The 14,482-nt window shown below is 52.3% G+C and overlaps 1 protein-coding gene across 10 annotated transcripts in view; it reads left to right on the top strand.

Moving 5' to 3' along the window:
* HRAS (HRas proto-oncogene, GTPase) overlaps nucleotides 1-14,482 on the top strand; it is a 53,916-nt gene that overhangs the window by 16,196 nt on the left and 23,238 nt on the right. Inside the window, exons 1-2 of one of the 10 annotated variants that reach the window (XM_046941475.1) lie at nucleotides 897-6,865; nucleotides 6,957-7,108. The exons of 7 other annotated variants lie outside the window; for them this stretch is intronic. The gene's annotated coding sequence lies outside the window, so the exon portion shown is untranslated. Of the gene's footprint in view, nucleotides 1-562; nucleotides 6,866-6,956; nucleotides 7,109-14,482 lie in introns of those variants that run through there. 2 more of the 10 variants (NM_001396746.1, NM_205292.2) reach the window with 2 other exon arrangements.

Consider the following 14,482-nt stretch of genomic DNA (forward strand, 5'->3'; position numbering starts at 1 on the left):
ATTTGGAGCCATATTCTGCAGTCCTGCCTCAAAGCTTGGGCACGCATCAGCAGTAGTGCAGCCAGCAGGAGCGCGGTGCTCATCGGCTCTGGTGGGGCCACACCCCGAGCACTGTGTGCAGTCTGGGGCCCCTCGCTACAAGAAAGACATCGAGGCACTGGAGCGCGTCCAGACAAGGGATACGAAGCCGCGAGGGGTCAGGAGCACGAGTCTGACGGGGGAGCGGCTGAGGGAACTGGGATAGTTCAGTCTGGAGAAGAGAAGGCTCAGGGGAGCCCCGCGGCAGCGCGAGGGCCCCACCCGCGGGGCCGCCCCCGGAGCCCCCCGCAGTCGGCGCGCCGGCGACAGGCCCCAAGCGCCACAGGCCGGCCGGCCGGCCGCAGCGCCACCGCCCCGCAGCCAGGCCGCGGGTGGGCGGGCCGCGGCGGGTGATTGACGGGCGGCGCAGCCCACCCGGAGGGCGGTGGCGGCGGGGGCCGCCTATCAGGGCCGGCGGGCGGCCGTGAGTGGCGGCGGGGCGGGGCCGGCAGCCTGGGCGTGTGCCGCGGCCGCCGGCGGGGCGCGCTCCCGCTCCGCTGCGCTCCCCCCGCACGCACATTGTCCGGGCGGCGGCGGCACGGAGCGCCCCGGCGCCCGGTGCCAATGCGGGGCGGGCGCGGCACGCCGGGGGAGCCTCCGCCACCGCGGTGGAAACTTCACCTCGCCGCCGGTCCGACGCACGGCTGAGCGCGGCGGGAAGCCCCGGGCGGTGGAGGACTGGGGGGGATCGCTCGATTCGGTGGTCGAGTTTGTTTGTTTCTTTTTTCCCCCCGGAGAGGAGGGGAAAAAAACAAAACAAAACAAAACAACAAACCCGAACCAAAACCAAACGCAAAACAGCGCTATTCCACCGCAAACTTCCGCCGCCCTCCGCAGGACGCGCATCCCGCCCGGGTGAGTGACCGGGGACGGGACGGGGCGGGGGGCACACGGGGGCTGCAGCCGCACGCCCACCTGTTCGCGGGGTACCGGGCGGCCCCGCCTGCTCGCCCCTCCGCGCCGCCGCGCTGCGGGTGGGCCCGGCCCCGGGCGGCGCCCTGCGGGGAGCGGGGGCACCTGCGCGGCGCTGCCGCCGCCTCCCTCCGCCCCGCTCTGCCCCCCCCACCCGCGGGGCCGTCCCCGCCTTCGCGGCGCGCTGCGGGCGGTGCCCGGGCGGGGGGCGGCCCGCAGGTGGCGGAGCGCGGGGCGTGCGGCTGCGGGGCCGCCGGCGCCTCCCTTCGCTTCCCTTCCTCCGAGGGACGCTGCGGCGCGGCTGCACCCGTGCGGGGAGGAGCCCGCGGGCGGCCCGGTGGGAAGGAGGCTCCGCGGGACGGGAGGGAGGCTCGGCCCGCCCGCATCCGCACGGGATGGGCTTCGGTCGGCCGTAGACAAAAGAGCCGGGGAGGAATCGGGGAGGGCTGCGAGCTGCGGGGTGCCCGGAGAAGGGCGGACGGAGGCCGGAGCGTTGGGAAGAGCCGCGACGTTCCGTACCTGAAGTTGTCTCCGTCGCTCCGTGCGGCTACTCCCGGCAGCCCGATAGGCACGAGCTCCCACTGGCTGCGCTCCTCTGCAGAGCCCGACACAAGCACTGCGTGCCTCGGGCACCCGGAGCTGTGCAGGAGAGCAGGGAGGGATGCGCTCACCACGACTGCTCGCGCCAACGCGGGGCTGGGGTGAGGCCGCTCTTCCTCACACAGCCCGAGCCATCAGGGTTAAGGGGGCACGGGCGCTGCTTCGGTCAGGATTGCTGGTGTATTTCTCCTTGCAGAGCTCTCAAGTGTTCAGGTTTTGCAGCTGGAGAATGAAAGCTCGCACGGTTTTCCCAGTGCTTGTAACAGAGCTGTGGCTGTGAAGCCGTCTGTCCCTCCTTCACGCACCCAGGCGTTGCAGCCCACTCCTCCGGCGCAGTCCCGGTCTGATTAACAACATTAACAACGTGCAGACGGCGTTGTTTCAGCAGCAGGGTGGCCGGAGCTGAGGGAATTCCCAGCTCGGCCTGCTGGTGGGCCTGCAGGCTGGCGGCTGTCACTGCCGGGCTGTGCTGGGTGGGTGCTGTCAGCACAGCCTCCAGATCTCCGTGCGAACGTCGGTGCGGTTATACCTCCTGTGTTCGTGCTAAGTGATCTGGTAATTAGCAATAATGACCTCCATTTGGGGTCACGCTCGTGCCACGATGGTGAAACAAGACCAAAGGCCTAAGGGAGGCTCTTTTGCAGGCTCTGTGAGTCGCTTGAAAAGGGATGCCGGGAAGCTCTGAAGGAGGTTCCATGCACAAACCGTTGCAAGGGGACTCCTATGGTGTTGTTGGAGCAGAGAGGGAGAAGCAGACTGACAACTGCAGCTTGATTCCTTTTCTTGGCTCCCCCGAGAAGCAGTGAAGCAGGCTGCTAGCCCTCAGGAAGCATCCCTCGGGAGAGCAGTGGTACTAAAGCACCGTTTGCCACATGACTGTCTTCCACCAAACTTCCCTGACCTTTCGGGGAGGTGAAGTGCAGCTTCCAAACACCTAATTCCCAAAATGACAGCCCAACAGCATGGATGCCCTCCAGCCTTCCTGCTCATCCAGGCTGGGCTGTCCCCATTGCTTGTCACCGGGACCCAAAACTCCATGCGTTGGAGTGAAAAGAGCCTTCTGAAGTTGAACGTGAGGGAAAAAAAAAAATCAACACAGTGAAAACTGAGGCAAAGGCTGCCCTGTGTAGAGTTCCTGGTGAAGAAGGGAAGGGGCAGGAATGCTAGCCAGGCCCCAGCTTGCCATCTTTCAAGGTGTGTTGTGCTGCTCTGCTTCGGGCAGCCCAGAAGAGCAGCACAGTTGCACCCCAGGCTCTTGTACCTAATGGTAATTTATTACCAGCTTTGTATTTAACATTCCTTTTTTTGAAGTGTAAACTTAGAGCCAGCAGATAGATGTACTATTAGATTAATATTGGTAAGAGTCAAATGCACTCGTTGCTTTTAAGTGTACAAAATGGTATTTCATCAGCTGTATGGCTCATTGGAGGCCAAAAAGGAATATTAATCAAGTACATTATTTGACAAATATGATGAGATTAAACAAATGACATTTGCTAAGTGCTGGTCAGCTGCTCTGCCCTGTCCCATTCCTCTTTCTCTCATTGTCTTTCTAGTTTTCATTCTACTTTTTCATGGTTTCTCTTTTCTCATTTTCCATGAGCCATTCTTAGAATCTATTTCAGTTATTTTTTTCCCTTCCCCTTTTTCTTTCTCCCTATACTGTTATCTCTCAGTATATCACGGCCTTTCTTTCATTCTTTCCTCTGCCTTATTTTTCAGCCTCTCTTTTTGAGTCTAAATGAGCCGTTTTCCCCTTTTACTCCACCTTAGTGGAGATTTTGACTCAACTCTTTGTCGCCAGCTGAACTAAACCAGTGACTGTGTGAAGATGTTTGCTCAGTGGCAGTGCTGCTCTGCCTCTCCCTGGCATTCCAGCTGTTGTGAGAAGGGTGTTCCTGCCATTCTGGAGCGTTCTTCCAGCACTTCTTTTTGCTTGTTGCTCTCCCTGTGCCTATTCAGTCTGATTTGGACTGAATAATCCACTGTCTTGGTATTGTAAGAGAACGACCAGGATCAAATGGCAGACCTGTTTTTGTATCTTCATGCAACTGATGTATCTAAGTGACATCGGCTGTAAGTATAGGAGTTACATGATGATACCCCCTTGTACTGGGAAGGAATGGTCTCTGCTGAAGTGAAGGAAGTCACACCATTCCTCTTTGAGTGCACTGCTATAGTGAGCAGTCCTGGCAGCATGTAGTCCTGAAGCCAGATGGATCAGGGAGGATGGGGCCGAGAGGAGCATGCTTTTGCAGTTAATTATTTACTGCAGAGGGAGAGCAAAGTTGGTAATAATTGGTTTATAATTATAGATATCCAAAGGAAAATGCCTCGAGATGATCTGTGTTGCCACCTGCTTGTTGGTCTCTCCTTAACGTGGAATGAGCACTATTTAACAACTAGCTCAGTAACAAATAAAACTTCAGTCATCAACTTCTTGCTGCCAGAATACAGTTCTGCAGCTTGCAGTGTATGCAGCAAAATGCCCTGTTTTTTCCATGCTGGCTGAGGTGTACCTGCATTAATGTACAGCCTGCCTGGGCATCCATCTGAGAGTGAAGCGGGCTCTTCAAACAGCTCATCCAGCTCTTCAAGTCTGATGCTGACAGATGACTTTGTGGGTAAATGCAGCGGACCCAGGAGTCCTGACTCCATCTCTGCTGTTGGCCCAGCTGGTTGCTTTGGCTCACCAGACCTCTTCTTTGCTGGGAGCAATGCTGACCCTCCTGCTGGGTAGATTAATGCAGCACAGCTGCTAGAAGGGGAGGGTGTGCTGGGTGAGGGTGCTCTGGTAACACAGTACATAGCACTGGGCACAACTGTAAGCAGAGTTTTCTTCTTGCATTACTAAAGCCATTACAAATGAAGCTGCTCACACTGAAGTTAAATTTGAGAGCTGATGGAGCTGAATTTAGATGCGTGTAGGAGCAGTAACGTGACAAATGCAAAATAGGGACATTGCTGCATCTACAGTTCCCTGGGAAGAGGCCTGTACATGTGATTATTTAGCATCCTTGGAGATCAGCAGAGGGAGGAGCTGCAACCTTCAAAAAGAAGGGGAGGATGTCCTGTTTGTGGGAGAAGGCTGTGAGATATAGAAGGCCAGAGAGCAGGAATGAAATGAGAGAAACCAGCACACACCAGGGGGTTGTGCTCTGCTCCCCTTCTGCAGGAAGAGAAGGGAGGAGTGGAAGAGGAGATCTGTGAGAGAAGGCATTTCTGATGCTGCTGCAGTGCAAGGTGGATGCATGCTGTCCTGCCAGCCTGGCCTGAAAGAGAGCCAGCACCTCCCTTGAGAAAAGCAGGCTCTGGTGAACGGTCTCTGAAGGAGAGTCATTTCATTGCAAGTGCTTTTGTGCAAAGGAAGTGGAGGTCTTCTTTAGAGGCTTGTTAAGAAGTGAGCTCCGTTCATGAGCGGTCTGTTGGTGTAGCAGACTGCCATCACGTAAGCAGTCAGGGTTTGCTCTAGTGCTGAGGCTGTTTTCGTGCTTTGCATTATCTTCAGCAGTTCTGTGGTTTGTGTACAGCTCTGTTCACAGTCTTCTCTAAGTCAAAGAGGAACGTGTATAAAGTAGGTTGGAATATATGAAATTACTCTGCAAGTGATCTGTTTAGTCACTTGTCCTTTTTGCTACCCATGTAGCAACAGCAGCAGCTGCCTGGCATGGTTCTAGCTCTATTTCTGTAGTTGCAGTAGTATCTGTGCCCTGTTCCTGCATCTGGCTTTGTTAGAGTAAGGATGAGAGGTCAGAGTGCTTTGTATTTGTAACATGATAGAAAGCACAGCAATAACAGCAGAGTAGCAAGGCCCCAGGCTGCAGCAAGCGAGGGTTTGCGCAAATGCAATGGCTGAGAGTACAGAAATAAAGGAAATAAGCTACTTACCATCAGAAGGCTTCAGGTACACAGTGATCTCCAGCAAGATACCCTCACCTCCACCACCAACCCTTAAATGAGGTCTGGGAAGGGATGGATCCTGGCTCCACCTCTTCCAATCACTCAGGTACATTGCATACACCTGAGCTCCTCTGGGTTGGCCTGGATTGGCCCTGCCTTCCCACCAGGTGCTCAATCGTTGGTCCAGGCTGTGACTTAGCATTTCCATTATGCTATTACTTGAGGTACCAGAGCTCATCTCGTAGAACGAGAGCGGGCTTGAGAAGCCGACCTTTTCAATATAAGTAGATGAAACATCAATGTTGCTTGAAGGTTAATGGGACAGAGTCCAGCATCTGCGTGTGCTAATTCTGTAACTGACTTTCCTGTTGTCTCTCCTCGTATCCGTGTATGATATCATAGCTGCCCTGATGTGGGATAGCTGCCTGGGGGGCTAGGCAGGGGGAGGATATCACTGTACTGCCATGTGCTGTGACCTCCATCTGGCAGCCAGTGTGGCTGCTGACGGACAAGGAAGTACACACAAGTCCCTGCTTTGCTTTCTACCTCCTCCTGCTGCTGGAGGGGATGTGGTGGATGGGGCTGGTGATTGAGCCTCTGAGGGTGGTCCTGTATGGAGCCAGGAGTTGGAGTTGATGATCAGGTCAGCCAGGATGGGGCTCTGAGCTCCTAATCTAGTGTAGGTTTCCCTGTTCACTGCAGGGGGGTTGGACCAGATGGCCTTTATGGGTCCCTTCCAGCTCAAACGATTCTACGATCCTTGTGGGTCCCTTCCAGCCGAGGATCTTCTGTGATTCTCAAAAGACCCATGCTTGAAAGAAACACCCGTGTGACCATCCTGAATGCGTCTAAAGAAAGACTTGAGAGATTGAGACCCAGGTCTGGAGAAACACTGCTGCCTTCCCACAGCACCAAGGAGGCCATGGGCTGGTGTGGCTGATGGTCACGGGGGAATGTGCAGGCTCTCACCGGCCCGATGGCCGAGCAGCCAGTTGTGTGGTCTTCAAATAGATGTGAATGTCTTCTCCGTGCAAATCCTTTGTGTTTCCATCGTGTCTTCAGGAATGAATTGATACCCTGTAGTAAAACGGAGCATCTTGGTCTGCTGCGGATTGGAAAAATAATAAGAAAACTCAAGCAACTGACAAGAAATGATGTAGCCCTCTGGATGGGGAGGGGGGCAGGGCTTGATTAAAAGAAACAAACAGCAGAGCTTTTGAATCTTGCTATATGCTCGTAGCAGGTCATTCCAATATGAGCCATCTCTCTTTTTGTCAGCTGCTCAGAGGCACTTCTCACGGAAAGAACAGTCAGTCTAAAAGTGCAGTTACTTGACTGAGTATTCTTGGATAAAAAGCTTCCTGGGAGGGAGCAGGTAGGTTTCTGTAAGAAGCAAAATCTTTCCTTCTTTTCCAACTTGTTTCCCAGGCACCTAATCTAATCTATCCCAAACAATTCTCTGGCAGCCCGGGCTCACGTATTTAAAACAGAAAACCAACGCAGCACTGTGGAGAGGAATGTGTTGTGACAGTTTAATTTGCCACTGAAATACGGTCACCTCTGGGCTAATTCAGAGGAACCATAGAAGAGCAGATGATAAAGCTGTTCAGAATGGGAGGTGAGTAACGGGAGGCTGCAGAGGGAAGATGCCTATGTAGAAATGTAATTCCTGGAGTTCTGGTTTATCTTCTTGTTCCTTTGGCTCCGCAATGGGGCTGTAGCCTTGGCCCTGCATCACACTGGTGGTAGCTGGCTTTAGAGATCAACTGGAGTCAGAAGGGAAGGTGGAGTATTTCAGCACGTCCCAGGTCAGGCTGTCTTTTCTTGAAGCTTATGTTGCTGAATGCGTACATAAAGGATGAGTCTTTTGGTGTGCTTGCAGATGGAAAATGAAGAATAGCTTCTGCCTGTGGAGATGAGGAAAAGGACTGAGACTGCTCCGTGCTCCAAGGGCTGCTGAGAAGATGCATGCAGCAGGTCCCTGCCCTCAGAGCCAGCAGTGCAGCGAGCTCCCTGTTGGCAGAGGGCAGGCGTGGAGATGGGATTTCAGAAAGCCATCTCAGTGGTTCTGCGGTGTGTGACATGAGCCAGCACTTCAAATACACACATTGCTGCTGCCCTCGGGAAGCCCTCCAGGTCCCAATCTCCTGCACTGTAGCTCCAGGTGGAAGCCAGTTGGTTCATCTAATGCTTTGTAGGAATTAAATATCGTTGATTTCAGCAATAAATAGTGGCACTGTGGGGGAGAGATCTGCAGGGTCTAAAGACTGTGGGAGTGCCTGCACCCAGTCCCTGGTTGGGGACTAGTGAAGGCCCAGGACAGCTGGCTGGGAATTGCAGCTACCAGCACATTTGTGCATATTCTCTACCTGCAGTCCCTACATCTTGAAGAGAAAACAAGGCATCTGTAAGATGCTCATAAGAAGACAAAGGAAATCCAGCACGAGTGTTAGGGGGGAAGATGTACAGTTTTCAATATAGAAGTATAGAGTTGCTTCTGTAGTCCCGTTTAGGGGCCTCAAAACCAGCGCTGTCTGAAGAGTGTGCTCCTTGTGAAGACAGCAAAAGCTGAATGCGTAGCAGAGGGTTGGGGTTTTTCAGAGCATGCTAATAAACGCGTGTTTTTTGGCAGGGCTTGTGATTGCATTGCAACAGGGTTACAAGGTCTTGTTCAAATTCTGCTGAAGTCAGTTGAAAAATGATGTTGACTGCAGTGAGCATGGGCTGGCAGTCAGGACAGCATCTCTTAAGACGCTCCAGGTTTGCCTCTCCTTTATTGCAAAGTCTGCACCTAGAACGAAGTTTATTCAATTTGCAGCTTAGCGTGCCTTCAGTTTATATCCCTGAAGAGGGGGAAAGGAAGGAATTAAAAAATAACTCAAACAACAAATTAGAATAGTCCCACAGCTCCTGCTGTGGACATGGGCTGTAGCTGGCAGCTGGCGCGTGCAGCTGGACAACCACTGGTTGCTCCTTCTTAGCTTGGCTGGCTCTGCGGGTGCCTGTTGAGACTCAGACATAAGGAGAATGATGGTTAAAATCTGAGGTAGGAGCCCACAAACCTGGCAGTGATCATACACTGGGATGGATGCAGAAGAAAAAGCTCTGCCACCAGGAAGTCGTCCTTTCAGGGAGCTAATTCAAACTTCTCTTTGTCCTTTGAACCCTTCGGTAGGTAAATGTCACGCAGTTCCTTCTATGCTTTTTTGTCTGTTTGAGTTGAGGGCTTAATGCAGCAACTTATTCTTCATTCATCCTGCTGTCAGGGAAGTTATTCTGCCTGCAGTCCCTGTTTGAGCTTAGTTTTCTTCTTTTCTGTAGCACTAGGGCTGATGGCTTCGCAGATCTTACAGTACCTCCTCCATTTCCTCCCTGGTCAGTCTAACAGCACCACAGCTCCATTTAATACGTGCTCTCTAATTTGGCTTCCTGCCCCCAGACTCATTATTTTGCGTTCGTCTGTATTGAGCTCCAATGCTGCGAGGCCCAAAGAATCATATATCTCAGAAGTCATGAAAAAGAGATAGGTCTGAAAATCCCAAGTCTCTTCCTGGTGTGTGCAGATTGCACGTTTCTGCAGCCATCCCCCAACCCAACCCTGCTGTGTGTGTGCATCCCTCTCTGCCCATCCCGGCAGGGCCCTGTGGTTCTCACTGCACAGAGTGCTTGGCCCCTGGGACTATTCCCACTCTTTTTTTGTTGACGCAGAGGCGGGTTGGGACCTGCAGCTCTGGCTCCTCTTCACCGGGCTGGCAGCCCCCAAAATGACTTGGATCCATTTGGAACGTCGTCCCAGGGAGTGCTCCATTGTGGAGTTCTCTCTGCAGTAGGTATTTCAGAGCCCCTCTTCTACCATCTGAAGTGTGGTGTTACCTTTGGGCCCTGGAGACTGGGAGTGCTTTCATGTTGGGTGAAGCATGAAACGCGAGATGATCCCTCTCTGAAATGATCCCTCTCTGAAAAGTGCTCAAGCAAAGTGCATGGTAAGAAACATCAGAGTGCAATTCACCTCTTTAGATGTTGACGCCTAACATCTCCGCTGCTTCCCCTTCGCCTCCATATGTATGCAGCAGGGGAAATGAGAGCTTTCATCTCGTCCTAATGCAGATGTCTGATACCAGCCAGACAGATTGCACCTGTCTCTTCTCATTGATTGCAAAGAGGCTCCAGATGATGGGCTCTCATGTAGGTGTCTCTCTTGTAGGTGAGGTGAATCCCATACTGACTGGCTGCATCAGGCTGGTTGCAGTAGCACAAAGAGAGAGCGCAGCTGCTGAATGCAGTCTGTCCTTGTCTTAGCCGCGAGTTGTCTTATCTTACAGGTAAACCTATCCCTCCTCTTTGCTCAGGAAGCTACATTTCATTTCATAGAATCATTAAGGTTGGAAAGATCATTAACATCACCAAGTCCAACCCCCAGCCCACCCCCACCATGCCCACTGACCACGTTCCTCAGTGCCACATCTCCACGGATCTTGAGCACCTCTGGGGACAGTGACTCCACCACCTCCCTGGGCAGCTGTGCCACTGCCTCAACACTCCTCCTGAGAAGAGATTTCTCCTGATATCCAACCTGATCCAACCAGTTCCGTGCTGGCCAAGAGCTGGAAGGACATCATTCAGACAGCAATCAGAGGGTGCACTTACACACAGATGTGGGTGCTCCAGGGTTTAGTGGGTGAAACCAACGCCTCCTAACACTGGAGTACTGTTAGTTGCCCTAATGGTGATGGGGCTGTGAGGGAGGTGGAGCCAGTTTCTGTAGTTTTGTTTTCCATGTAGTCTGCTGGGAGCAGCTGGAGGTGACTGAGAGCTGTTCATAAAAGAACTGAGAAATGAGGCTGAGCCAACTGGGAGAAATAAAGCCTGGTCGCCTGGGGAGGATTTTCTTGACTGGCTGAGTTTCCTCTTTGATTGGAAGCACTTGTTCCATCATGCCTTCTCCTAAGGAAGAATTAGCCAGTGGCAGAAACGTGATGCACCGGGTGTTTTAGGAGTGAGAACCTGTCTGCAACGAGAGCCTGCAGAGCTCAGCCTGCAGAGCTCAGCCTGAGTCCCTGTGCTTGCATCTGGCCTGGAGCCTGCTGTGTGTGCACAGCGGGGCAGGGTGCCGTGCCAGGGCTCCTTACCCTGTATCATGCCTGTGTGCTTGCCATCAAATCCTACAACCTCTAAGAAAACCATTGTTTTGCACCCCACCTTTCTGATGACTGAAACACTAATTCCTGCAAGTTCAGGCACCCAGAAGTCAGTGTTCAGTTCCAGAGAGCCTCAGTAGGCGTACTGGGTGCATCATGGTTGCTTCAAACCCTTTGACTGTGGTTCTCCACCAGTGTGCGAGGAACCCTGGGTGACTTCTGAAGAGCCTGCAAGAGCCATACAATAAAAATGAGAACTGTTGTCAGGCAGTTGAAATGTATTGCTGAGGAGTCTGCATGGGAGTGCTTCGAGGACTTGGCGACTGATATGGATAGAAGAGCATTGCTCTACAGTGAGTGTAACCTGTGCAGTAAAAAACCAAATGTCACAGCCATAACGAGCCCAGTAAGAAAGCTAGAAATGTCAAAGGGATTGCCAGTGCCTTTGCAATCACAGAGAATTTGTTAGGGGAAAGATTTCTGGCTGACCCCAGCTTGAAAGCACACGTTGCATGCTGCAGAGAAAAGCACAGAGTGCCTTACGTTCTGTTATATGGTATCTTCTTGCTTTGCAAGGCACCTGACCTCTCCCTGCTCTCCTACCCAGCTACACGTGTACAGGACAAGCTCTTCTGCTCTACAGCCCTGGCTTCTAGGGGGCAGGGGTGGTTGTATAGCCAAGAGGGAGAGTGTGTGAAAACCTTCAGGAGGCTTTGGTTCAGGAAGGAAGGTGCGTCAGAGCCTCGTAGTTGAAACACACAGCGTGTGTTTAGCTCCGGTACTTCTACTGCTGTCCCTCTCCTCTTGAACTTTGGTACAATAAATAGTGGCCATGTTTGAGAAGTGCCCTGGCAGAGAGGCATCTGGCACAGCATCCAGCGTTTGCTGCTCCATCCACGCTTCCCTGCAGTTGCTTCACGTGGGCTTTCTGCCTGCTGCTTGTGGGTGCATCATCTGTGACACTGAGTGGCACGTGGCTGCCCCTTTTCCCTGCTCATCTACGGTAACTGCTTCTTGGTTTAGCCACATGGGGGAAATAACAGTGAGGGCCCGAAGAGATATTACCTCTGGGTTTTGGTTTGCAAAAGGAGAGCTTTCAGCCTGAAGCTAATAGCCTGCTGCACAGCCTGCTGGGGTTGCCAGCAGTGTGGTGCTGTGCAGTCGTTGCTGAGAGCAAAACCTGGATTCCATCCTGGGAGCATTTCCGTGCTAGTTGCAGCTGCAGCCTCTCTGCTCCAGGACGTACTGCTTCAGAACAGTGCTCCCTGCTTGTTATTTTTTGCCACTGGCAGCACACTCACTGCTTTGTCTGTGGCAGAGGATTTGTAGGTCTCTAGGTGATGTGTAGCAGCTTCCCTTGGCTCTCCCAGCCGATAGGCACGTGTGCTGGCATTGGAAAGCTGATGGGAGAAACCAGGATCTGTAAGTCTTTCCCAATGGTGTGACCTTCCTGTGATTCTGTGATTCTATGAAATAATGTAATGCGTCGGAGTTGCACGTCGGCGTCCAGAGCAGAGTTGACCTTGTTGCACAAAGAATGTTCTTAAGGTTTTAAAGCCTTTAGTGTGGCAACAAGGGAGGAAGGCTCCCAGCGCAGAGAAGCCATACTCCCTCCCATGCTCTACCAGAGGCTTCTTTGGTTTCTGATTCAGCTCTGCAAATACCGTCTGGTGGCTTCAAACTGCATAAGCAGTAGGCTGGTATTATTTCCCCTGCGAAGGCTGGAGGGAGGGAGAGAAAATTAAAGCAACTTGTCTCAGCCAGAGTCAGCTTCGTGGAGTTACAAGTGTGTCTCTGTGGAGCCCAGCAAGAGGTCTCTGCCTTATCTGGCTCAGTACTGTGCTGGTTGCACAACGCTCACAGCCCCTAGATGCACATATTTTTGCAGGGATGGCCCCAGTTGCCCAAGTAGAGCATTTGCTCAGATTCTCATGCTTTGCAATTACTATAAGCTTCTCGTGAGAGAAAGAAGGGGGAGTGGTGCCAGGTGGTTTTTTTTTTTCCCCTCTCCCTATTGTTGTTCCTCATCAGCTGGCTGCTTTGAAACGAGCGCGTTGTGGTTTTCCTTCAGGAGCAACACGTCGCTGCAAATGCGGCTTCGGAGAGCTTCCAGGAGTGCTGTGTGCCGGTGGCTGTGGGCAGGGAGCAGACGGGTCGTGGCACTGGGGATCTGCACCAGTGAGCTCAGCCTGGTGCAAGCCTGTGCCCATTGGGCCTGGCAGTGCCGGCACATCGGCGTTCCTTCTGGCACTCAGCAGCATGGAGCCGCCTCGCTCTTCGTACCGTCGCAATGGGATGCCGTTGAGGGATTTGGAACCTGGTGCTTTGCAAATAAGACCTCTGTTAGAGCTGTGCCTGACACTAACGTGGCTCTTGGTTGGAGGTATTCGTGCAGATTCTCTCCTGAGCACATGGGAGAAAAGGGTAATTCTCACCACGTTAGCACAGGTACAAAGCCAGAAGATGTCTATACCTGGACAGCTTTCTTGTATGGCACACTTTGTTTTAGGTACAGCAGCAAAACCTTGAGTAAGGTTTTTTGTCCTAGGGCACCAAAGAGCCTGGGTCCAGCCAACCAGCTCTGGTTTGGCATGTGAGTCTTACCTGAGGTGGGACAGGAGAGGTGCATCCATGGCCTCTTTTCCCAGGTAACCAGTGATAGGGTAAGAGGTAACGGCCTGAGGATGCTCCAGGGGAGGTTCAGGTTGGATATTAGGAAAAATTTCTTCTCAGAAAGAGTGGTGATGCACTGGCACAGGGAGGTGGTGGGGTCACCGTCCCCAGAGGTGTTTGAGAACCATGGAGATGTGGCACTGAGGGACGTGGTCACTGAGCATGGTGGGGGTGGGTTGGGGGTTGGACTCGGTGATCTCGGTGGTCATTTTGAGCCTCTGTGATTCTATGATTTTACAAAAGATAGGCTATTGATAGGGGTTTATTGAGTGCAGGGTCTAGATCCTAATCAGCCCCTGACAGAGAGTGTTAAGTCAGAACAGAACAACCTTTCGCCCAAATTTCTGAGGATGGATTTTGAGGGTCAGTTGACAAGCTCCAGCTTTCAGAGCTCAGTGCTTTCCCTGCTCTTACAGCACGAATTACCCTCTTCCATTAATATATTCACTCTGCAGAACAGTGCAGCATCTATTTTTGCTCAAGTAGCATTTCAAGTTAAAGTTAGCTTGTTTGACATGCAAGCTGGTGGCTTTCAGTGGGCTTCTTCTATTTAAAAAAGCTTTTAGCAAACATGCAATTCTTTTTTTCTTTTAATGTTTCAGTTGAAGTTCCTGTGTGGGAACAATGAGAGCTATTTAGGAGCTGTACCCCCTATACCACACCGTGGCCTTGAAGGTTCTTTGTATGGACAGACTTGTCCTCAGGGAGCTGCTCTCTGAAAATAAGAGAGGAAATAAAGGGGGGAATAGGGAGCAGTTTAATTCCAGTTAGGTGTGAATAACGTCTATGCATGACAAACCACCGTGCTTGCCTTCAGGAGCCCTGAGGAGTACTACTGGTGAAGTCTGCTGCTGCCAGATGAAGCAGGGAGTCTTCGTCAGGACATGGTTGCTTTCCTGACCTTGCTGGTGACTCGTGTCTCCCCTACTGATGCTGGCAAGGCCATAAAAAATCACAGCTCAGTCCTAACCTCTGAAGTTATTCTTGTTTTCCAAGGAAGGAACACTGTGTCTTTCTAACAAACATTTGAAGAGAAATGGATCCGTAAAGTAGAGCCCCCAACTGTAGATAGTTTGGTATCCCCAAAGCATATCCCCAAACCCAAACTCTTTCTGTTTGTTCAGAAGTGAAGACTTTGTGATTGTTCTCACTGACTAGTTCCTCAGAGGGCTCATTTCCAT

The sequence above is a fragment of the Gallus gallus genome, chromosome 5 (genome assembly GCF_016699485.2).
Source record: "Gallus gallus isolate bGalGal1 chromosome 5, bGalGal1.mat.broiler.GRCg7b, whole genome shotgun sequence".
Lineage (NCBI taxonomy): Eukaryota > Metazoa > Chordata > Aves > Galliformes > Phasianidae > Gallus > Gallus gallus.